General features: G+C 33.0%; 1 long non-coding RNA gene and 1 other non-coding gene across 11 annotated transcripts in view; one reads left to right on the top strand and one right to left on the bottom strand.

Annotated features, from left to right (window-relative positions):
- Positions 1-24,340, top strand: part of LOC149490469 (uncharacterized) — a 186,355-nt gene that overhangs the window by 80,154 nt on the left and 81,861 nt on the right. For 2 of the 10 annotated variants that reach the window (XR_016316856.1, XR_016316853.1), the window contains exon 3: positions 311-824. The exons of the other annotated variants lie outside the window; for them this stretch is intronic. This is a non-coding gene — a long non-coding RNA (uncharacterized LOC149490469). Of the gene's footprint in view, positions 1-310; positions 825-24,340 lie in introns of those variants that run through there. 10 annotated transcript variants of the gene reach the window in all.
- On the bottom strand, positions 16,570-16,642 carry TRNAK-CUU (transfer RNA lysine (anticodon CUU)). Its single transcript has one exon. It is a non-coding gene; the product is annotated as a tRNA-Lys (tRNA).

The following is a 24,340-nucleotide window of genomic DNA, read 5'->3' on the forward strand; positions in this document are numbered from 1 at the left end:
TAAATAGTACTGCGTCTATATTATTAATTTACTTCCTTTCTGCTTCCAAAAATGTTTAGCTTTTTGTACAGAGACTACTTACAAATTTTAATTTTAATCAGATATTTAATGTATTGTGTTACTTTGAAATTTTACTATGTTTAAGAAAAGCATGTGATCCTAATCTATAAAATAAATATCTATTATGAATGAAAAAGTTAGATAAGCACATATTTAATCCCTCTTGATATCATTTTCTTTGAAACTTTATTGAATCTCTTGTGCTATCTTTGTCAATATGTATAAGCTTGAACTGATATTTGTTTTTCAGATCGGTCACCTATCTGATTTTCGGGACAAATGGCAAAACAATAATTCGTACCCTTGCGACTGAGCTAATAACAATAAAATAGAAAGGCGATCACGAACACGGGGTGGCGACTGGTTCAATCAACGAGAGTCAGATTTATTTTTATGAAAATTGGCATAAAATCGGACGGGTCAGGGAGGCGCAGTGGCCCCGCGAGACCTCACGCCCGACCGTTTACTGCATATCGTTTCCTCCGAGCTCTGCCTCTTGGAAATATTGCCAGTGGTCATAACTTTTTATATGCAGCGATGACATTGCAGAAAATTGCGGTTGGATTTTGTTGAGTCGTTACTCTTCAGATTCAATCACAGTACGTGTGAGTAACTCGCTTGTATTTGTTGCAAATAACATTCGAGTAGATGTTTTATTTTTAGTACTTGTATAATTTTGTGATGCATTCTCTGTACTAGCGCAGATCTCATCTACACTGTTTTGTGGATGAGATGAAATGTTTTTAATAAAATTACAAAATACTTTACAGATTGGTTTGTTTTATATCTAACCTTTATTTTTAAGTACTGACTGCGGTGACTGAGTTAAGGTTTATTAGTTCGTTATAATATGAACATAATTTTAATGAATATGTATTTTTTAAAGAACCTTCATTAGTTTTCTTGAAACTTATTATTTAATTTCATAGTACATATTAAAATGAAATGTTGCCTTCAAAGAATTTCTATTTCATTGAAATGAATATCTTTATTCATAACCATTTATGTTTTCAAATGTACAATATTAATATTAACGAAAGATGAGACATGTCAGCAAAGTTATGCAGTACTTTAGCATTCACCAGCGCTCCTCGTAGCCCGCGGGAGCAAATCCCAATTTTCAATCTTGACGGTTATCATTTTACCAAAGCAAAGCTCCCATAATATTTGCTCGCCCGCGAGAAGTCTTCGAATTTCATATTTATTCGCGGGAGGAAAACCCACGCCGCCGGAACTGATATTATTGTGCATTCCGTATAATATTGTTTGCTATTTGGCACATTCTCTGTTTGTTTTCGTCTTTCATATGAAAGGGGAGCTATAGACGTGCAAACAGATCGGTGAGAAGTTTCATACTCGAGTGTATCAGAAAATGCTGTTAAGGAAACGTTTTTGAATTTGAATATTGCAATACGTTTCTTTGATATAAATAGTTTTCCTCGTACACGTGATCAGAGGATCGCAAACCTTGTACGTTTGTGGACATGAAAGCGAGCAATCCATTAAATAAGAACGGCAAGTGAATAGACGACTGGAGCCGGGAGACGCGACTGTGCCTCTGATAACCCATAATGCGCGGATATTTTTGCGTTGCTCATATGTCGGAAGTAATGGTTCGTGTATTCTCCTCAGTTATCAAAGCATGGATAAGCAACCGCGTGATACGAAATAACCTCTACCAATTTCTTGATATAGGAGATGAACAAGGAACTTTGTCCTCTACATAATAATTATGTGGTTAATGATATAAATTAAATTTGAAATATCACGAAGAAGGTGAAAGGCTATCGATGTAACGTCTTGCTAATGACGACCTTATATCTCAGGGATCATAATTAACAGTTTTTATCTTAATATTTTTAAACAATTACAGAGCTGATATATGATTTAATCACGGTAAGGTATGTCCACAGTAATTTTTCGTCAGAAATGTAAACCATAATATATTATATTTGGCATATAAAAGGCTCGCTTATCTAAGGGGTTTGACTGGAAACGAACATAAAGGGTGATCCTCTGTGACAAATACCGTGATATACAGAACGACAGTCGTAAGGGAAATATTTTTATAAGATGAAACATTATTATTTTTAGGGGCGAGATCAGACGCTGACATTATGATTTTGCAATATCCATAGTTTCATCAAAGTAATGCGATGTTTGCTCTAAGTACATGTTTAATACCGAGTTCCTTTTTCGATTCTGTTTAGGATTGGGTATTATTATATTTATATAAAACTTAGAAACAACAGTAATCAAATATCTTAACAATGGTGAAAATAGCTGTCGATTGAAACAATATGGAGTCACAACGTTTAGAACAGGAAACTGTAAAACGATAAACCGATAATAAAACAAATTAATGCCCGTTAACCCTAAAATTGGACAAGTTCAATGCAGAGGTCGTTACCGCTATAGGAAATATCCCGTCAAGTATTAACATTGAAATCTGTTCGTTGTATTCATTGTCATTAATGTCGTGGGATGAAGGTGCGGGAAATTGTGTTTTATTGTGCGGCGGGTAAGGGCGCATTCGGGTTGCGGGGTCGAGCGTCAGCCAATCAAAACATACAAGGAGCATATTGATTCCGAGAAGTGTCGCTGCTAACGTGGAGGCTGAAGTTGAATACATTAGCCAGCGGCGTAATGAAGTCTCGTTGCTTGTATACAAACATCGGGTGAGCGGGTGCGGCGTGTGCCCGGGGCGCGCGCGCACCCCGCACTTACAGGAATTCTATTTCCACAAGCGTCATGTGTTAATTAACTCGCACCTACGATATTGAGATATCGCCGGAGATGCTACTGTTGTTATTAGCAGACGACGCCTTATTGCTAACTGTTCCTCTGTATTGTCGTTACCTTTGACACGCTCGCCTTGTGTTTGCTGTGTGCAATCTCAATGTGTAATTGCGATGTTACTGTCGTCTGTATATTATAACTAGCACGTATATTTCGACTTGTTGGTACCTACGAAGTGTTAATTTTTGCATTTTAAACCCTAAATTTTATGTAGGTAATTGATGTTGTCTGGAGATGACATTTCATATCCTAGTGATTGACATTGAATTACAATGTTTATAAAATGTTGCTTGTTGTACGTACTATACGTTAATAAAATTAATACTTATTTTTATTTATGGCGTATTACCCGTGGTCCCCCCGCTATGACCCACTGTGGGTCTACGGGTAATAATTTTTCCCCGTGGACCCACTACTATAGAGTGGGACTACGGGTAAATGAAATAAAAGAATTTTTTACCCGTGGTCCCCCGCTGTCATGTTTTGAAGTTTGAACATTATAGAGGTTGGATTATTATTAGAATCTCTTTGCACGATGATTATTTTTTTTTTATATTGGCCGGTTGATCGTCCTGTGTTTTAACGTCAACCTTCACTGTCTAAATAATTATCTGATAATTATTGCCCGTTTAACACGTAAGAAATAATAAATAAAATATATATAATAGAAATAATTATTATAAATACATAATTGGAAAAATGAGTGTGGATAATATAACGGTTATGATAATATAATTAGATGGCGATATAACGGTTGGCAATGCGTTGGAAAAATTGCGATGAAAATCTTTTCAAACATTACAATTTGTTGCTCACACTTTGAACTACGCGTGTTTAAGAAAAATCTATACATACATATAAAAATTCATAGGAAAGTCAAAACTGTACATATTTTAATATTTTTTAAAAGAATACTTGGGGCGTCATCTAAGATAGATACCGAAGCCAAAAATATAGTTTTTAGAATTTTTGTCTGTATGTATGTCCGGGCTAAACTCAAAAAGTACAAAATTTGGCTTGAGACCTAAGGAAGGACATAGGATAGGTTTTATCCCGGAAATCCCACGGGAACGGAAACTATGCGGATTTTTCTTTGGGCGAAACCGCTGGCGGAAAGCTATTAATAAAGTATGGACTATGTAAGATGGTATTACTATGGAATGTATACAATTCAGAAGGGCTAAATGTTTTTTCATTGCTCTAATAAAATCAATAAAATTATATCGAGTTCTTTAACGGTTACGAATATGTGATTTTTTATTTTGGAATATCCGTTTGTTCGGATAAATTAAAATAAAATTATTAAAATAATAAAAATTTGGTTTTATTTCTAATTATTTTTTTATTATAATCAGTCACATTGATTAGTTACAATATTAATATATTTATCCAATTTTCAAACAAAAAAGGACAGTCCATTAGAAAATGCATTCAGAGTTTAAAAAATAGTTTAAAAATTAAAAATTTAATGAGTAATTTATAGATTTATATTCAATTTTCTATCAGGTAAAACAATAGCTCGTAGACCAAATATGTGTAATAAATGGCAAAAGTGGGGATAAAAATGCTTGTAAATACCCAACTGGTGTATACTTCTACATTGGGACTACGGGGAAAGAAATTATGAGATTAATTACCCGTGGTCCCACTGAAAATGACAGTTCAAAGATATTCTAGTTTAAACTATAGCAGTGGGTCCACGGGGAAAAATTATTACCCGTAGACCCACAGTGGGACATAGCGGGGGGACCACGGGTAATACGCCATTTTTATCGGCTTACGTGTTCACCTCGCAAACGTCATTAATAAATTATTGAAGATTAATTTAGCAATGAATGTGTTTTTGTTATTCTCTTATTAGTAGGCAGCAAAATAAAGATCAAAGTGTACTTATTTTCATAAAAGTGTAATGAATATCATTACACTACCGGGTGACACATCTTAATAGGCATTTTTTTATGATCTTTTGTTGCTCCAGTTCAGAAAATAAACAAGATTATTAAAAAGGAGCCGTTCGGAAACCACATGAAGTGCTGGCAGCTGCCGCTCACCGCGGCTTTATGATGAAAGAAGGTAATTCTCAAAAACATACCGGCCGCTGTATCAAGTTTCCTGTTATGACTTCAGTTTTTAATAGGCCTTTGTTGAAACCTTTTTATTACCATGAAGAAGCGCTAACAGCTTGAAACTTGTCCATGAAGTACAATGTAAATATTCCGTACGTTATCTACCTCGTTTTATGTTTTTGGTTTTCGTTTATTGTTCTCGAATGAAATTAAATGGATGACGAAACTTCCGCTTCATTGCTACATAAAAATATTACACAGTAATTAAGATATGTTGTCCCGAAATTTATAAGAAACATTAACCATAATATTTTTTACAGCCCATTAAATTGATAATTTTTTATGAAAAATTTGAATGACGTAAAACTTCGTGTAATGAAACTCGTAGCACTTATTATTTAGCTAGATAAGGACATCATAAAAACTGTTGTAGTATTTTCTGAGTTGTTCCAATGGTAAAATATTTATATCAAACAAGGACCAAGGACTACAAGTTCTACGTTGACACCATAGCCCATTACTGGGAATACTGTGTCATATAGTCATACCATGCAAATGGAAAAGCGCGACGAATGGCTCGTAAAATTTGCTATTTGTTTTGTTTACGATAACCGTGGTTTTATACAATTTTATTACGAGCGACGGTGGCATTTCATGAATGTTACAAACTCCAAGCTCTCTTATACTTTGTTATTTTTACTTCGATTAATTTTGTGTGATATTGTGTAATATGTTGATGATGTAAAACTGTTATGAAAATTATTTAAAACTTACCATTTTCAGCCCCTAGTTGATGCCGTTCTACTGTGGTACTACTTATTCATTAATGAAAGATCATGTAATATTTCCATTTTTTACGATAGTTTTTGATTTTTTTTTATCGTGTCCTTAGTTACATTTTAGTTGATGCATACCTAATATAAACAGGTAGAAGATATTTATAAAATAAAAAATTACGACGGTAGTTGTAAATAAAACTTGAAACATTTCAAACAATTGAAATCATGTATTTAAACGATTTTTTTATATAACATTTCCAATTTATTTAGAAAATTTTAAAAGTAAGAAAAATGAATTTAAATGTATTTAAAAATTGCCAAAACACAACGTGGGTTCAATAAGATGAATGAGAGGGTACTTTCTGACAATCTAACACACGTTTTCAATGTTTGTTACCTATATTATATAGCGGTCATCCATTACTTTAATAGTATAGATCTATTTGAACTCTAATCCTGCAATATAAAAAATGTGTGATAAATTGAGAACCACCACAGGCAGGCGCGAATTAGTCATTTTGGCAGAGCTTCAAAACGATTCAAATTAAATTACTTATAGCTGTGTCTAAAGATTTCAGCTATTGTTTTAAATGTGCCCGTCAAAATCTCTAATGCCTCGTAGCAAATTTAAAAACATCACATTTCTCCTGTAGATGCGCATCATTAAATATTTTTATTTTAAACAATTTGTTGAGATTAAGAGCACGTTGAAAAATATTGTGTTTTTAACATTCCGATTGGCATAATATTGTTTTTCGGTGGGAAAAATTAAAATGCGGTAGTTTAATAGTCATCAAGCTAAGAGCTGTATGACAGCAGTTAATTGATTAGTGTCACAGCTGCTGCTGTGGTTATTCTTATGAACCTGTGTTGTGAACGCTATTGAAGTCTATTATCTGGCTTAATCGTTGTATTTTTTATAATCGATAGAAGCGATTGATACTTCGAAAATCAAAATTTTATATCAACTATGTTCATTTTGAAGTACTTAACTAAATTATTATAAACTTATTATTAACTCAACATTTCTTAAACTAACAAACAACTATTGAACCGTTTTAGAATTTAAATTTAATGTACAATGCTCATCTAAATAAACATGCATCATTTTATGTAAACGCATTTAATCACAGCCCAGATGTATCTATTAAGTTAACATGAAAACTGATTTATGGCATTAAAGAGCAAAGAAACTTATGAAGGAAGCACTTGTGTATTACGAGTGTTCAGCTAATAAACACGTCTTAATTCCTCGTTGAATAGTGGGCTATTAAAATAAAGTTTTAAAATATGGAACGCCAGAATTTATTTATGTTGATACAATTTATGGTGAACGGCCCCGTGACGCGGCGCGGAGGGAGCGCAGCGCCGCCGCCCGCCGCCCGCCCGCGCCGCACGAGCGGGACATTCGATGACACGTGTATGACATAGTGTTGACTGTTATATTTTTCAGACGATTTATTACATTATAAGAGTTCACTGCATGCCATCAATACGCTTTCAGATGCATAAATAGCGATGATTTTATTTTGATGTCCTACAGGACATGTGATGACACGCATAATTGTTTAGACGTGACTCTTAATAACGTTAGTTATTTTAGTCGCAATATTCATAGCTTGAAACGATTAACTCCCTGTCTTCGGAATGCAGTGATTAATTTTATAATCGGGCTGAAAAGTAAATTCTAATTAAATAAATTGTTGATTTTATTTTTCTGTTGAGATAATTTTAACAGATTTAGGTATGCATACGGTCACATATCAGACACTTGATTGCACATTATGGCGGACATGAATGCGAACATCTCATTGTTTTGAGTTTTTCCGACATCGTTAAACCGCTCTCCTAATTATAATATCGTTATATGCGGTCGAATAATGTCAATGACTCAGTTGAAAATGAAGCCAACAAACAGTTCGTGTGAAAAAAAAATCCAACTTTTAAATAAAGTGTAGAAGTGAGGTAGAAATTAACTCAAGCTTTTCTTATATTTTTTCAAAAGTTCTTATATTTCATCAAAACAAGGATCTTCACTTTTTTCTTTACATTACACAAGCAGATTGTGATATATTCGCAACTTTCAGCTTTCAACATTATTCAACATTATTCAGCTGCAATATTAAGCAGAAAGTAACAACTTACACCAAACTCGTAGCAAAGACACATTAGAAAACGTTTTACAAGCAGCAGTCTTATTGGCTATAGCCATCTCTGCCAAGCAATTTTCGGTTGGAAGATGGTTATAGGACCAGGGGCCGTGTAACAATCACCAGCCATATAATATCATAATAGAAATTTTCAGACAGTACAATAGTTTCCATTCACAGCGTAAACTGTCTGGTAAAAAGAGTATGACTTATACGGCCCCAGATGTATGAATATTTAAATATCCGATCATTTATATTTTTACGACACGTCACCGAGACATAAATTCACAGAAAATTATTTTTTGTATAATAAAATATGAAATTATTTTTTAATATTTAAATTTTATAACACATTAAATCTTTTATCATTTATTAAAAAATATTCAGTTAGCATGGTAGAGTTAATTTAATAATTAATTGTATTGAACTATTGAATACTATGGTATAATTGTCTATATATTACTAACTAGTGGTCCGTCCCGGCTTCGCCCGTGGTACATATTTACGTTTTCTCTACATAAAAACCATCCTCGTACTTCAAGGAATATAATAAAAAAAGAATTATCGAAATCGGTCCACCCGTTCACACGTGATGCCGTAACACCGCGAAACGGGTTTCATTTTTATATATGGCTAATAACTAGATCATAGCAGGTGTTGTCTTCCATTGTATGAAATACCAAATGTATTTCAATATAATAAAGAATTAATTATAAATCAATATATACCTTAAGGCAAATTCAGTAATATCGTCAGAGCAATCGCGATATTATCTATTCTTATAAATTTTATGTTCTGTTTAAAATATAAATTGAATGCCATCATAATTAAGATAATTTTTTTATGCTGTGAATTAACGCTATAAAGTTTCCCACAAATGATGTGATAATAATGTGGTATTTCATATTTAAATACTAATTTTGTATGATAAACAAATTTCGAGATAATAATTTTATGCCATTTATTTTTGGCAAGTTGAAAAATATGAACACAACATAGATCGAAATCTTGGTGGATATCGTAAACGGCGGAATGGCATATTTCATATCGCGTAATGGAGAATTTACAAGCTGTCGGTGCGAAATGACTCCCAAAGGTGACCGCGACTCTCCTCTACTTGCTCTCTTTATAGAGATGTAACTGAATTTTTGTTTGGGATTGTTCCGTGAATTTGTACTTACGTATGTAGAATATGTATGTAGTCAAATGCGAAATTGTTTTGGCTATTTCATAATGTATTATGTAGATGTTTAGAGAGACCTATCGAAGTTTTGAAGTTGGATATGGAAAAACTAGGAACAATATTACGCAATTGAATATGTTTGGAAATAAAAATTTGTGTCCTTAAAACGTTAAGATCATTACTCATTAAAAATGGATCATGTTAAGACCATAACATGATAAAGACACCAAATTCAAATTATCAAATTCAAATTCAAATTCATTTATTAATTGCTTGAACACAAGAATGTGAGATTAATTTCTAATTCGCAAAAGTTTTTGCATAAACTATCACCTTATAAAAAGTGTAGTATTCCAAAAGCAATTTTAGGAAGCTCGTCGATTCGCGCCGACCGACCCCAGTCGCTGTTCCCGGCGCGGGCGTCCCGGGTGTCCGGCGGCCAACATTATTATTTATGTTCCACAGAAAGTACATTTATAACAATATTACGCCTGACCGCGCCCGCCCTCGGAAAATGATTTTCCTATTTTCTCAAGATTGCAGGTGTATTATATTTCATGACTGTTATTTATGGTGAGACTTTTATTACAAATGCGTGCAACGTCTCTATCTATTTTTTATTGCAGGCCAAATATTTGATTCACGATTTTTTGTCACAAATACTGATATTTATTAAAGTCGTCTTGATATCCACATTGATATATGAGGGTCGTCTACTGATATATTTGCTTTACAGATATTGCAGCGTTGTCTAAAGATTTGTAAATAATGTATGATAATGTTCAATATCTTACAAATGATCTGGTGCAAGTATTTTTACAAAATAAGAACTAATTTTAGGTGTCTATGGTTATGTCTATTTAGCTGATGCCTGAACATTTTAAAACTGAATAAATTAACAAAATATAAGTTAACATTGCTCTGTGAATGATGATTTTAACAAGAATTAGACACTTAATATTCTTAACCTCATGATATAAAATAGTATTGCTGATGTACATTTTCTAATAAATATAGCAAACCCTCAAATGCTGGATGCTCTGTTAGGCCAGGTGTAAACGCGAAAAGGCAAAGCGTGATTTCGGTATGTAGACGTCACGTTACTGATAGCCCTTAGCGATTTATAATTTGAGAAAGGGCCCAGAATTCCCTGAAGATGGATATATCCGTCAGCCCGGCACCCTCGGTGTTTGCGAAGTCCGGTTACGAGGCTCGCGGGACGCGTCGCTCAACTCTCTCCATAACCAATAATCGTAAATAATCTACCTATATTTGTATCTTTTATTTCTATATCCATCTATTTTGTAGAATTGGAAAAGTTACGAGCTCCTCTTGTTGCGAATTTATTACATTTTTATTAAGTTGTTACATTTTTAGGTTGTTTCTGAAATTACACATTGTTTAAGTGCACGAACACAATGCGGGATACTATTAATATTATTATTTTTTATTTTTTCTAGGCCCTTATGCTAAAGTTACAGATAAGTAACTATTTCCTATTTATCACCACTTTAAAAGTATCAATGATAATTTAGTAAAACTAAAACTGCTTTAATATTTATGACTAGGTACTATTAATTTTATTGCAGTACGTTTTGTGTGAAATTACAAAAAGCAAAGAAACATTAATCTTCGAAGATTTACAATGCGATTGTAACAAACTGTAAATCCAAGACGCATGTTAGCAAAAAGTAATATGTTTATTATGCTAACTGACTCGCTAGAATACTTTCTTAAAAAATATCTCAAACCATTGGCCGACTATAGTTTATTTTTACCTGAAGAGCGCGATCCCGCGCATCTCTCCCTATTAAATTTTGTTTGCATTTATTTGGTGCGACGCTCGAGAAGACTTGGTATGTGAAAAATTACACCTCAGTCCAATATTTATGGGTGATATTCGGCAGCGGTTCCTTTGTGACATGAAGGTGTATAAATAACACCTCTTATCGCGTGGGAGCTCACCCTTAATTTGGATTTATTTTAATTATTTATTGATACTATTCCATCGTTATAATGTTATTGCCCAATTAAATTATATCTCACAAATATTATGCAAATAGTTATGATAAATCTCGTTATCATATTATTTTATCGCAAAAAATATATGATTCCAATTAATAGCCAAAACCGGAGTTGTCATTTGTAAAAATATAAAAAGTATGGACTGGTTTTCGATCGGAATTTATTTACGATTCGTTAAAATAATAAGCTTTAATGATGAATCTAACTTTGCTTTATCCTTGAGTACGCTCGTAATCTCTATTTCTTAAAGCTAGCGTCATAAACACTTCACTTTTATCTACGTTTACCTTTAGTTTTAACTAAATAAATTATGAGCACCGAGAGTTACGTCGGTTATTTTTATCTATAATCGCGGAGTATGACCATAAATTAGTTCTATATTTAAAAGCAAGTCGTTTTGCATACAAGACAAGCCGTCTGCACATGCGTGCGACATCAATCTCAATTCTGAAATATTTTTCCGTCTGCTCACCGCTCGCGGTGTGCACATTCAATAGTTAATGCTGCGCACTTAAACATTTCACTTCATAATTCAGTCCTACTTTATGTGAGTCAGATGTAATTAAAATCATCCCTTTCTCACTCCTAATATTAGATTATCACTAAAATACTATTTGTAGTAGATACCTCGAGGAATGCACTTAGTTTCTTTAATTATCCTGAATGCGGTCAATAAATAGCGATTTCCTTGAAATCCAGGTAATTATGAAACAATATCCAGGTAATAATAAACGATAATTGGTTCATTATAATATGAACGCGATTTTAATCAAATTTTTGGTGCATAGATACGAGTATCGGTTTTGAAGATGATTCAATTCATAAATCTTTTTCATGATTTTATGTTAACAAGTATCGTAAAATTAAAAATAATAATATTAATAATCTAAACTTGTATCCTAACATTGAGTATACTTACTTGAGATTATGTTTTTGTAACCATAACGAAAGCAAAGTCTTCCATATCATATTCTTTTTTTTTTAAATCAATCAAAAGATTTTGTTTCAAATCAGAACGTAAGTGGATAAATGGAACAAAAATATACCATATAAGGTAACAAATATCTTACTTAATGGTAAATGTAGCAAACAAGCTATCATATTTGCAGTTTTCAATGTAACGTCAATCAGCGAACAGACAGGCTTACGCAGTGGAATAATGCTTCGATTATCTTCTCTGCTGGCTAAATGTGAGAGCAAAAGCGTTTTTATTTTTGTTGAAAGTTATAAAAACATAGGTGGGAAAGCTTCTGAAAAGAATGTCACTAAATTTTTAGAACAGATAGTTCTTTCGCGAAAGGGTACCCGTGTAAATATCAGTAGAATTTATACAATCATATACGTAAAGAACTTCTTAATGACCTCTAATATCATAATAATTCCATCATATTTAGTCGCTCCTGTAACAAATATCGTATAAATCAAATAAAACTAAATTATTAAATAGCCAACGCTTGTAAATTACACTACAAAGCAAGTGCTAGTGATCACGCAGAGGGGAAAATGATTGACGGCATCAAGAAATTTCATTTTGTGGCTTGTCGAGGACATGTCGATAACTCACTGAGGATCCACTACACTGCTTGATTGCCTCCTTGAGGACTTTCTGTTGTCACTCGTTCTACTTCCACCATGCTCAATTCTATTCATTTGACACATCATTTACGATTGGATTATCATTGAAGTACCTATAACAAGCTGCGCTTCCCCAAATTCGCACAATAACTATTATTAGGCACGTATTAGGAAGGCAGGCGACTACTTCATTCTTCAAGCACCCGCTAAATTCATAAAAAATTGGTAAAACAAACGCGACTTTTTGAGCTCATTCAAATGTCATATAATTTTGCATACAATATTTTGCTGGGTGAAATGAGAACGGTCTGTGACAGTGGAATTTAATAATGACAAAATAATACAAGGTAAGTTTAAGGGGAGCCCTTTCTGCTGTCCGTCATACGGAGCTCTATTCATGCACATAATATTTCTGAGATATTTGCCGACCGCCTAACGACTGACTAATTTATTCGCGTGTGGTAGGTACGCATCTCGTTCATGCATATTCCGTATTCTTGCATTTAAACTTCAGTCGCCACAAACAGCGATGCACGATCGCTATCTACAAGAAAAACAATATCCATATGGATACATCATTGAAACAAAGAATACGAAGAGCACGTTCAATTAGGTTTTAATAGAGTCATTTCATAATATCATCGTTAAGATAATAATTCAATTGATCAGACACAATACAACGAGTTTCACGAAGTTAATCGGGGACATGATGACAAATGCGTATCGCTTCATCTCCTGCGAGAGATTAATGCTCGAAGAAGACCGAGCGCGACTAGACAAAACCTACCGCCTGCGCATATGCAACCAACAATCCACTAATTCGACCCGTGACTCCAGCGTAAGCACTCCAACGACATCTATACACAGACTCTTACTAGTGTCGCTTATTATTTATCGCTTACAACCTCCACACAATCTTACACTTAACCCGGAATACATTGAAGCGAACTTCAACCCTTTCCGAAAGGCATAAAATAGAAAGTGCTCTGTGTCGCTTATACTTGTAAGACATTGTTGTTTATCGCTTGTCCTGAACAGAGACAATAATGACACGATCTTAATGCAAACTATAGTTGGTCTAAAATTAAGCGAGATGAAAGAGAATATCTGTGATACAAAAAATATTAGAATGTTCGAGCATTGTTTGAGCACTGCTTTGTTGCGATACAACTATGTTAACATGTGCATTCCGCTCGATTAAAGTCATAAATGAGAGAAATTTATGATCAAAGAATAGCAGGTGTGCCCTATTATTATAATTTGTCATTGGCTTTTCATTGGATTTATTGTGCATTGTATTCTATTTTGATACGTTTATGAATAACGTAATATTTCAACAAAAAATGTTGAATATGATATTGATCTACCTACTTCTATCTTGAAAACTTTTTTATAGATTACTTATAGAGTATTAAGTGCGTGTCGAATGGCTTATTGCAATATCTGCTGTAGATATCGCAACAGTTAGAGGTTAGCTGGAATACAAAATATGTTTGACCAATATAACGAAACGAAGTGATATGTGAACATGTGTACACATAATTGCTTACAAATCATCGACACTCGTAGCTGTTATTTTTAACGATTCGCATTAATTCTTCACTGGATAAACGAACAAGTCATCTATAAACGATCAGCGTGTCGTTCATAAATTGTATCATGATTATATCCGAATTGATACAAACATTGCGGGCTCTCACTTGAATGACAATTACCAAACATAATCCAAATCTAAACGCCACAACAAACCTGACGGAATATAAATGTGAGGCTTGATCCTGGTGCCTTGTGAACCGAGGACGTGATGTGTCGTTATTAACAAGCCTGCATTAATGAAACATAAATACTTAACTTACTACAACATACATATACACTTTCACGAGCGCTTCTAGTTCTCGACTTTGTCATCATCCGTTAGCCGGCTCCATAACGCGATCACGTATTCGCATAATGTGGAAAATTTTGGGCCATAATTCGTTAAGAACTTTTACATTTTTACGATCGGGACGAATAAGAATTCTCGACCGCCACAGCGTCGGTTATGCCTTATTAGTGGAGTTTGGCGATTAAAATTATACAATTTCATATTGAGTATCGTATGTTTTATTGAAGTTGAGATAATTAATCGACAATTACGATGCTGGACGTTATAATACGAGATATACCGCTGTGAGCGCCGGCCGCCGCGGCTGCAACGGACCCGAATGTCGCTTATAAATCGCCGGCGCTGCTCGGCTGCTCCCCGCAGGCCGTTCCGGATAAATATTGACATTTATGCACATATTGCTCCATATACGTTTTTTATGATTGTAAAATATGAAGATAGAACAGAACGTTTGTTCGGCTTTTTAAGTCCGAGCGCTCTTAAGTAGCTATAAAAATTAGCATAATTGAATGTTTCTCGTTGTAAATACATATTATTTGGGCGTATATGTTCGGAACGTCTTTGTTTATGTCGCTAATCAATAGTGAATACGTAAAAGGTACACTAATAAAAATTCAATTCCAAAATATGTGTAGGAGATAAGCAACATCGAATAAAGCGGAATCGAATTAAATGTTGTTGTAATAATTGTTTATAAAACTTTGAGTACGAATGTAAGCAGCGAACACAGTGGGCGGCATGTGGCGACAGCGACACGTCGATCTGATAATATGGCCACTAGACAACATCCACCACTTATCTGCAGACGTGAAATCAATTGAGCTCGCGGAATTATCGCATTACGATACCCGAGCTATGCCTAATTGGACATTTCCTTGCATGTTCTTCTTCAAATTTAATCCACTTCGCATCTTAACTCGACTGCACTTTCCACGAAGTTATTTTTGTTCACAAAATATGCTTAATGTCAACCGTATGGAAACATTTTAGTGTCGCGCCTATAAAATGACGCGACGTAGAATAACAACAGATATATAAAGGTCTTTATAACACAATTAATCACCATTTTACTGAAGCTGAATATTCTTTTTATTGCTTGTCTATTTACGACTATAATACTATAGCTGTAAGATATGCTTTCGTGTCATAATATGCCATTTCATCCGGTAGCAGGAAATGCCGCTGCGGCGTCGTGTCAACAAAAAAAATCTAAAAGCACGCATTATGTTGTTAACTGCGATTTAACTCATTTCATATTTAAAATGACTTTTGTTGTGAGACGCCACTTAATTTTATCACGTTATTTATGAGATTGGATTTACGAACATTGAAGCTGTTAACAGCTTAGTAAGTTTATACTTTATATTAATAAACTTGAATATATTACCTATCGCTAACTTGCGAAGATTTTAAGAGCGTTTACTTGTTATTATTAATGTTTTAATACTTGTGGTACATTTAAGATTTTTCATTTAAACAATCAACAGTTATAATTATGTTGGTTTGTGCTTATTATTATTTTGCATACCAATGGCAGTTTTAATCAGTAAAGCTTATCGTATTTTTAAACTTTTACTTTCAAAATAATACGTTACTAAAATTTGTACATAAGATAATTTCATAAATATTACAGTAATTAAAATTATCTCCTAAAGTTTCTTTTTCGGGATTTTATAGCAAATATTTGCCTGTCTTTACCCGTGTTATATAAGGTGTTTTTATGTCTCTCTTATTATGACGAAACAAGTGATTTTACGATGTTAACACGCTGAATTGATAATGTTACAGTGGTTCCAGTGTGCGCATTAAAAATGTATAAGTCGACCTCCTTTAATATTTATAGATGAACTCAAAAAGATCAGAAATGATACGTGGCCTTAATATCCCGCTTTAAATGGAGTGACATTGTAATCATCTTATAGCCTAACTTACCCAGGACGATTCAAAGAAAATTTCTGTTATAAATATTTTGAAACATAAATTTTACCTAATTAAATTTATATGAATGTTCAATAAAAAGTGAAATAATAGTAATAAAAAATATTGACGCCCAACGTGGGGCTCGAACCCACGACCCTGAGATTAAGAGTCTCATGCTCTACCGACTGAGCTAGCCGGGCTTGCTGAAGTTGTCTGAAAATACTATTGTAGTCATAATTTAAGATTAAACAAGAACGTTGTATGTATAAGCACACCCCGGACACTCCATACAAAATTATCGTTTTGACAGTCACACTGTAGAGACTGCAAATGTGTGTGTTAACGCTTTATGGTTGGCACATTTTTGTGAATAGCGTAAAAAAAAATTCGCGTTTTTCTGATGAAATACATCCGTAAACAGCACAATATCTTAACCATTTACTACGAAAAACGATAATCACAAATCCAAAATAATAAAATTACTTTAAGTCAATTTGATTAATGTTGTCAATCTTCGTTGCATATCGTCCTTGCAGAAAAATGTGGCCCATTTTAATCACGATCGCGCGGGGTGAGGTAAGTGTTTAATTTTGGAGGAGAGTGTCCGTTCTGTAGCGTTTAGCTACTATTATGTATTCTGTGGTATAAGTTAAAAAAATTTAAAATATAAACACAAATTATTATGTAAGTAATTAAAATATTTAGATATTGAGGCAAGACAACTGGACTGTGTTTAAAAATCGAATAGATGATTCAACTTTTAAAAATAAGAAATGTACCTATAGGTACCATATTTTATTCTTCTAATAAGGGCCGATTTTTCAATGCTTGGATAAAACTTATCCGTCCAATAAAGTATTATACACGATAATATTAAAATGTCACGTAAACTGCGTAGTTATACGGGCAATTAGAATACGTTTTTAAAATGGTAGTTTTATACATTATTCGACGAATAAGTTTTAACCAAGGATTGAAAAAATCAGCCCTAAGAAAACAATAAAAAGATAAGATAAGATAAACTATACTTTTTTTTCATTTCATTTCATCATCTAGAATTTTTTTATTATTCAGAATTACGTAGTCTACCTGTATTACAGCTGATATTAGGTATACCTACTTACTTGTAGGTACCGTGGTTTAGTTGAAAATTATTATGTTGTAAATACACAAATTTAATTAATTATATATTTATGTCAATTATACCAATATAAACTATTAAATTAATAATGCCAGAATGTTTGAAAAATAAAATGTATGTGGGTACCTGCGCACAAGTAAGGTAATAATTCATAATTCTAAGATTTCTAACCTTAGGTAATATATTTTTTCTACTTATACATATATAATTTAAAAACTTTTTGCTATTAACGATTAACATTAAATTGTTTCTAATTATTGACGAGTACCTACCGTTCCAATAACGGAAACTTAACATGTCAACTAACGAACATAAAATTAAAAGAACGTGTCGGAAGGCCAGCACTGCCCTAACATTTGAACAGTTCAATAATAAGAAGGATCTTAATGATGATATATCATATTGTTTTAAAATTAACTAATTCAAGGTGTCTCTATAAATTAATCTCGCTGCTGTCAGAATACAGTGAAACGGCAATTAAATGGTCGAACGAAATTACCACACAATGTGCCCTGTATATCATGAGATGACATCTGTCTGCCACGCTGCTACCCTGGCAGACCACTCATCATACACCGCTTAATATAGCTTGCAGGATAGTATCTATAAGTTATATCCTAATCGTCCCCTGTAACAAGAACATTCTTACATTTACAGATATTTCTGATGTAGTTAGGTACTTACATAAATAAGACATTGCTATACCTTAAAAAACAAATGTGTTTTGTGAAAAAAACATTGTATTGACTGAACGCATCATTGCTTTAAAAATTATAATTTGGGTATATGTAATAACTAATAAGGAACAATTACCTATAGGATGTGGCGCATTCATTAAAAACTGACTATTCGTGTCGTATTTAATTGATAATATTATCATTCACATTTTTTTTGCATTCTATAATAAATCTAATTTAAAATAATTAAATTCATATTATACGCTTCTCGAATAGTTTAAAGCAAGACAAATGAGCCGCAACACATGATCCGTATTATTTACAAATTATACTCACGTGTGTGGAAAAATTGTTGGTTTTTACTCTGTGTTTATCTGCCAGTTGCCACCGTCCTCCGGGCTCCGAGCACGCGAAGCGTTACCGCGCCGCTTATGAAGCCGCGACGGGAATTTATTTAATGAGCCCTGCGATAACTTATACACTACACGTTCATTTACACTTTTTGGACTTTCATTCAATCCCCCTCGTTTGCTATAAAAAGTGTTAAATTAATTAGAGTTAGAATGCATACGCAGTGATGTACGACTCCGTGAAGATTTATTACCTACATAGGTACTCTTGAATTATGTTCATATTTCTGTTTTATTGCTCTATAACTCCCGGTAGCCTATTAAGAAATTTGTTTGTTTTCAAAACGAAATAGTTAAAACCCGTTCCCGTTTATTAAGATTCGTTTAAACGGAATAGCTAAAAATACAAAGTCAGATTTCACTTTTAATGTATTCAACACGGTGTTCGGACTTCAAAATAAACCTCGTAATATGCTTAAGGAGGACAAATATCTGTATGGAAATACCTTTTATCACAACGGATACAGATTCATAATAAAATGATGCCCATGCATTTGTAAAATAATGGCGTGATATTATTTTCACGTCCTCACGTGGCATGCAACGTGGTGCCTGGTCAGAAATTCATATCATTGACATTTTGAATTCATTAGACCGTTTGTAAGTATGCTGGTGAAGGTTTATTTCGTAACAAGACGGGAGAGATAACAATGGAACGTTTTCTAATTGCATGTAAAACTTAAGGTTTGTAAATTTGATTGTATCTACATACAGCCCATATTAAATCTTCGAATAAATTAGTTTTGTTATGTAATCTGGAATAGGTTGGAATTAGGAGTGTAAGATAGGTATATCAGTATTGAGTTGTAATTTTTACCCGACTGCCAAAGAAGGAGGGTAATGTTTTTCGAGTGTATGTAAGTATGTATGTATGTCTTTTCCTTTGTGACCACCTGTAGCCTAAACGGCTTGATGGATTTTGATGTATGAGGTATCGTTAGATTTGTCTTGATTACGGGAGTGTCATAGGATACATTTTATCCTAAAAGTCCCACGGGATAAAGACATAATAATATTTTTTCTAAATTTCCCTTTAAAAAAATATGTATGCGGTATCATTAGATTCATTTCAATCACTCTTTTTTTAGTGTGCAGTCGGGTATTTTGTTTTTTTAATAATTTACTTGTGTAAAGAAGATTTTAACATAAAATTAGAGAGTAATTAAAGAGTAAACTTTGTAAAAGCTTTCAACGATGAATATCTACTTAAAAATTTAAATTCTGATCAAAAATAAAACTAATAATGATGCGAATTTCAGCAGAGAATAATTGGACAGCTGTGAATTAATTAGCGTATTTACACGGCGCATCGCTTTAAAATAGAAAATTAATTAAAACATTTATAAAAAGTAGTTAGCTATGCTCAATAATGTACTTAGCCATTACTCACGTTTCAATTACGTCGTTGATGAGCCGATATCGAGTTTTATGGCAGAAAATTTGGCAATGACACAATGTAATTTTTGTTACATAGAACAATTAGATAAAAAGAACATAATTTTTATGTGGGTGATAAATATTCATGATCCAAGGATTTTGAGTTTTTGTTTACTTACATTTTTAGCATTTAAATATGTATTGTGATTTACCAAGAACATTCAAAGATTAACTAATACATTAGTCTGTGCTAATACAATAGGTCCTCTTTATATTAAGACTTTATACGCAATATTGTAAATCTCATGTAATAAAAAAGTTGCACGGTAAAAGTATTGCCATGACAATTCAATAATAAGGTGATTCCTATTCAATGTCTACTGTGTGTATGGGTTAATTGCGACATTTTAGGCATGTTGTTGATATCAAAACATCGATTTCATCAAACATGCGTGCGGTATAAATACGAACGCCCGCACAGCACGTACATCTATCTATGTCTAGAATTTTAATTTCATATGAAGTTAACACATTGACATGAAATTATTTTAATTTATTTATGGTTCATTTTATGCGTTGTCACGAAAAATATAGTAACCGTGGTCAAGGATACATATTACATATACAAGTGCGTTACAGTTTATTGAAGGTATATTTTTAGTTATTTATGAGACTGACAGTAAGTTTAAAGTTTAAAGAGATACGTTACATAATCTTAAATGAGAAGTTTTTCTTGATAGACGATATCCATATGGGTCTGATATTAGCAAATGCTAGGAAGAAAACAAAACCTTTGATATAACTTACATAGTATTACATTAACTTTCTAAAATATATCGAAATTCTGAAACTTGAAAATGAAAAACAGTATCTCCAAAACGCAAAGATAATTGTTTGGAAAATAAAACAAATACGAAACTAGGCTAACTTTAGTAGCGTATAAAAGCCTATACCTTCACCATTAAAACGGAATAGCTATAACAATAATATTAACCTAATAACAGCGATGAATTCGAAGAAGGCGGTAAGCCTAGACTGTACCAACACGTTATAGTTCAAGCGTTACATAGTATTCATACTAATGGTGCAGCATTTATAAATAATCTTCATTTCTATTTAGTACGATCTTCAAACCCACGTACCCAGTTAAGTCATCCTCTGTGACCGAGTTAACACAGCACGCACTTGTTTTATTACCCTCATGTTTCCAAATGGCCCTCATTTTGTTTAAACCAAATTATTTATATTTTACTAGTTTCCCAATCATCCACTGTCCCAAATGTTCGATTCGGTGAACCGTTGAGAAATGTATTCTTATAATTCTATGCGTGGTCACTACATGAGGGCTTACGTAAATCATATTATGTGAACTATTTTATTACAATTTACCATGACTTTATTGTTGGTTTTATAAATTGTATTTAGGTAGTAAAAATACAATTTTGTAAAGCTATTACGGCTAATATAGTGATTATTAAAATAACCGGACCTTTGAAATAGTTTTTATCAATAAATAAATCAAACTTGTAGTAAAAGAAGCTAAGCGAACATATGTTATGATTGGAACACCATATGAATTATGTGTCATGCTTGCTTTCAGAATTAAATTCATATCAATTAAATGACTAAAACGGTTACAACTTACTCGAATGACAATAAATATCGACTATTAAAGACTGCTGTAACTCAAGCCTAATTGTTTGTTTACTTTAAATGGATCCAAAACTTACGATCAAGTGATTCATACTGTGTAGGGTATAAACACATTTTTGAAGTTCAGTCTAGAGGAGACTTAAGAAGTAGCGTTTTAGTAATAACAATACAATGAATATCTTCAATTACTTTTAGATTGAACAGTTATTTCCAGAGTGCCTAAGTACACCCCAAGATTTATACAAGCCAAGATATATAACAAACAAAGATAGAAAAATATTGATATTAAATTAGATTCTACAGATCGAGAAATAGATACTGAACTTGCAAACAAACAACATTTTTTTAATTACTCCCATGTATTGTTAGGTACTGTTAACAAAAATAAGTCCATGACTTATGTATAGAGGTATATTTTCATAATACGAGTTTACTTTTATTGAATGGAGTCAACGAAAGTGACTGTGCCACAATTGTTTCAGTGTCATCATTAGAGGGGTTTCCAATAGCCGCAGCTGTTAAGATGTTGATTTATGTCACTATATTGCTCGTCCAATTATCTTATTAGTGGCCAATTTATCGTTCGTCACATTAACATATTAGATCAAGAGCCCATGACGGCCAGACTTTCCTTTCTTTCGGAAAGTTGAAAGTTTCTCTGTATATGTCTCCTATACAGATAAGAACGACCGGCGACTATCAAGTTTGGGTTGTGGTTACTTTGGCAGGAAACAGGTAGTGAAGGTGTATAAAATAGTACCTAACTTTCATTATAGTTTAAAAGCTAAAATTTATATATGTTACTTGGGAACCTATAAAAAGACATTACCTTAAGAGCCAGACAGTTTTCATGGTTCTTACATCTAGCCAGACACATTTAAAAAATAACTAACATATCATCAAATTCACATAACTACCTAAAAGCGTAACAAATATGAAATAACCCACTAAAACATTAGTTAACTATAATTATTAAAAAAATAAAAGTATAATATATAAGTAATAAAGTTATTACTTATCTTTTACTTAGACTTATGTTGATGGAATTTCACGTATCCCGATGACTTTTTTATTGTGTCATCGAGATACGTGAAATTTCATCAACATAAACCCCCGTAAAAGATAAGTAATAACTTTATTACTTATATATTATACTTTTATTTTTTTAATAATTATAGTTAACTAATGTTTTAGTGGGTTATTTCATATTTGTTACGCTTTTAGGTAGTTATGTGAATTTGATGATATGTTAGTTATTTTTTAAATGTGTCTGGCTAGATGTAAGAACCATGAAAACTGTCTGGCTCTTAAGGTAATGTCTTTTTATAGGTCCCCAAGTAACATATATAAAATTTAGCTTTTAAACTATAATGAAAGTTAGGTACTATTTTATACACCTTCACTACCTGTTTCCTGCCAAAGTAACCACAACCCAAACTTGATAGTCGCCGGTCGTTCTTATCTGTATAGGAGACATATACAGAGAAACTTTCAACTTTCCGAAAGAAAGGAAAGTCTGGCCGTCGTGGGCTCTTATATTATATGGATCGCATTCTCTCAAAATGAAACAATGGGGATATTTTTACGATTTGATCGACTAGACTTTATAATTGAATTTTTGTCGTTAATAAACATCTAACATTTAATATACATTAATGTTATGCAGGCGCAGCTGTGGAGAAAATTATGAAATAATAACAGTATACATTTCTAATAATAAAGCACATATCAGGTAAAGAGGAAAAATACAATATTGCTCTATGTAGGTCGGCTCTGTTCTCGGCTCGGCGACACTAATAATTCGTTTATTCCACTATCTGCGGGTCAATATTTTCTCATGAAGCTCGACGTTTTGTCACACAAAATAACGTGTTTTATCGCCGCACGCTGCTCGCTAAATGTTTTACGGCAATAACAATAAAGAAAAACAAAAGCATATTATTGTCCTTCTTCCCGTACTTATTTCTTTCGAAAAAGAAAGACAATCGCGCCGTTTTATTAATATTTATCTCTCGTGCCCAAAATACTTTGGTGACCTCGCGTATTTAGGTACCGATTTTAAAGACATCCACAGCTATTGGTACATTGATAATGATATTTATTTTTTAAATACATATTTATTATTTAAACGTTTTGACGTTTGTATTGTTTTACGCTTCATTACCGTAGATAATGTTTCGAGAAGTTCTTGATTACGGATTCCACGGTCGGCCATCGGAGACATGTGGTTTCAATAATATTTTCATATTAACTACTGCGTGCTCACTGGCCGTGTAACAGCGAACAAATAGCTCTCTGTGGCACTTCTGTGAATATTCCGATTACCATCGCAATACATGTAAATCTACATTCAATTTCTCATGGAACTTGTTATCAAAACACAACTGAGTAGGTGGTACATACCTACCTACATAGTTCGAATGAAGTATTTTTATGTTTTCCAAAAATTATGAATAAAATATTTATTATTAAAGTTTAAGACACTAAAGAATGCTTAACACGTTCGTTTTAAGAATTCTCATATCAATTGTCATATTATCCGACAAATTAATGATTTAAAATTCATGTCCCTCCAAAACGTTCATGCATCAGCGCGTTATTATTACTTATTAGTTATTAGCATCGAATACACGTATCAAC

This window comes from Colias philodice, chromosome 2 (assembly GCF_061535455.1).
Source record: "Colias philodice isolate Cphi_HAF_F1 chromosome 2, ilColPhil1 Martin Lab GWU primary, whole genome shotgun sequence".
NCBI classification, from domain to species: Eukaryota; Metazoa; Arthropoda; class Insecta; order Lepidoptera; family Pieridae; genus Colias; species Colias philodice.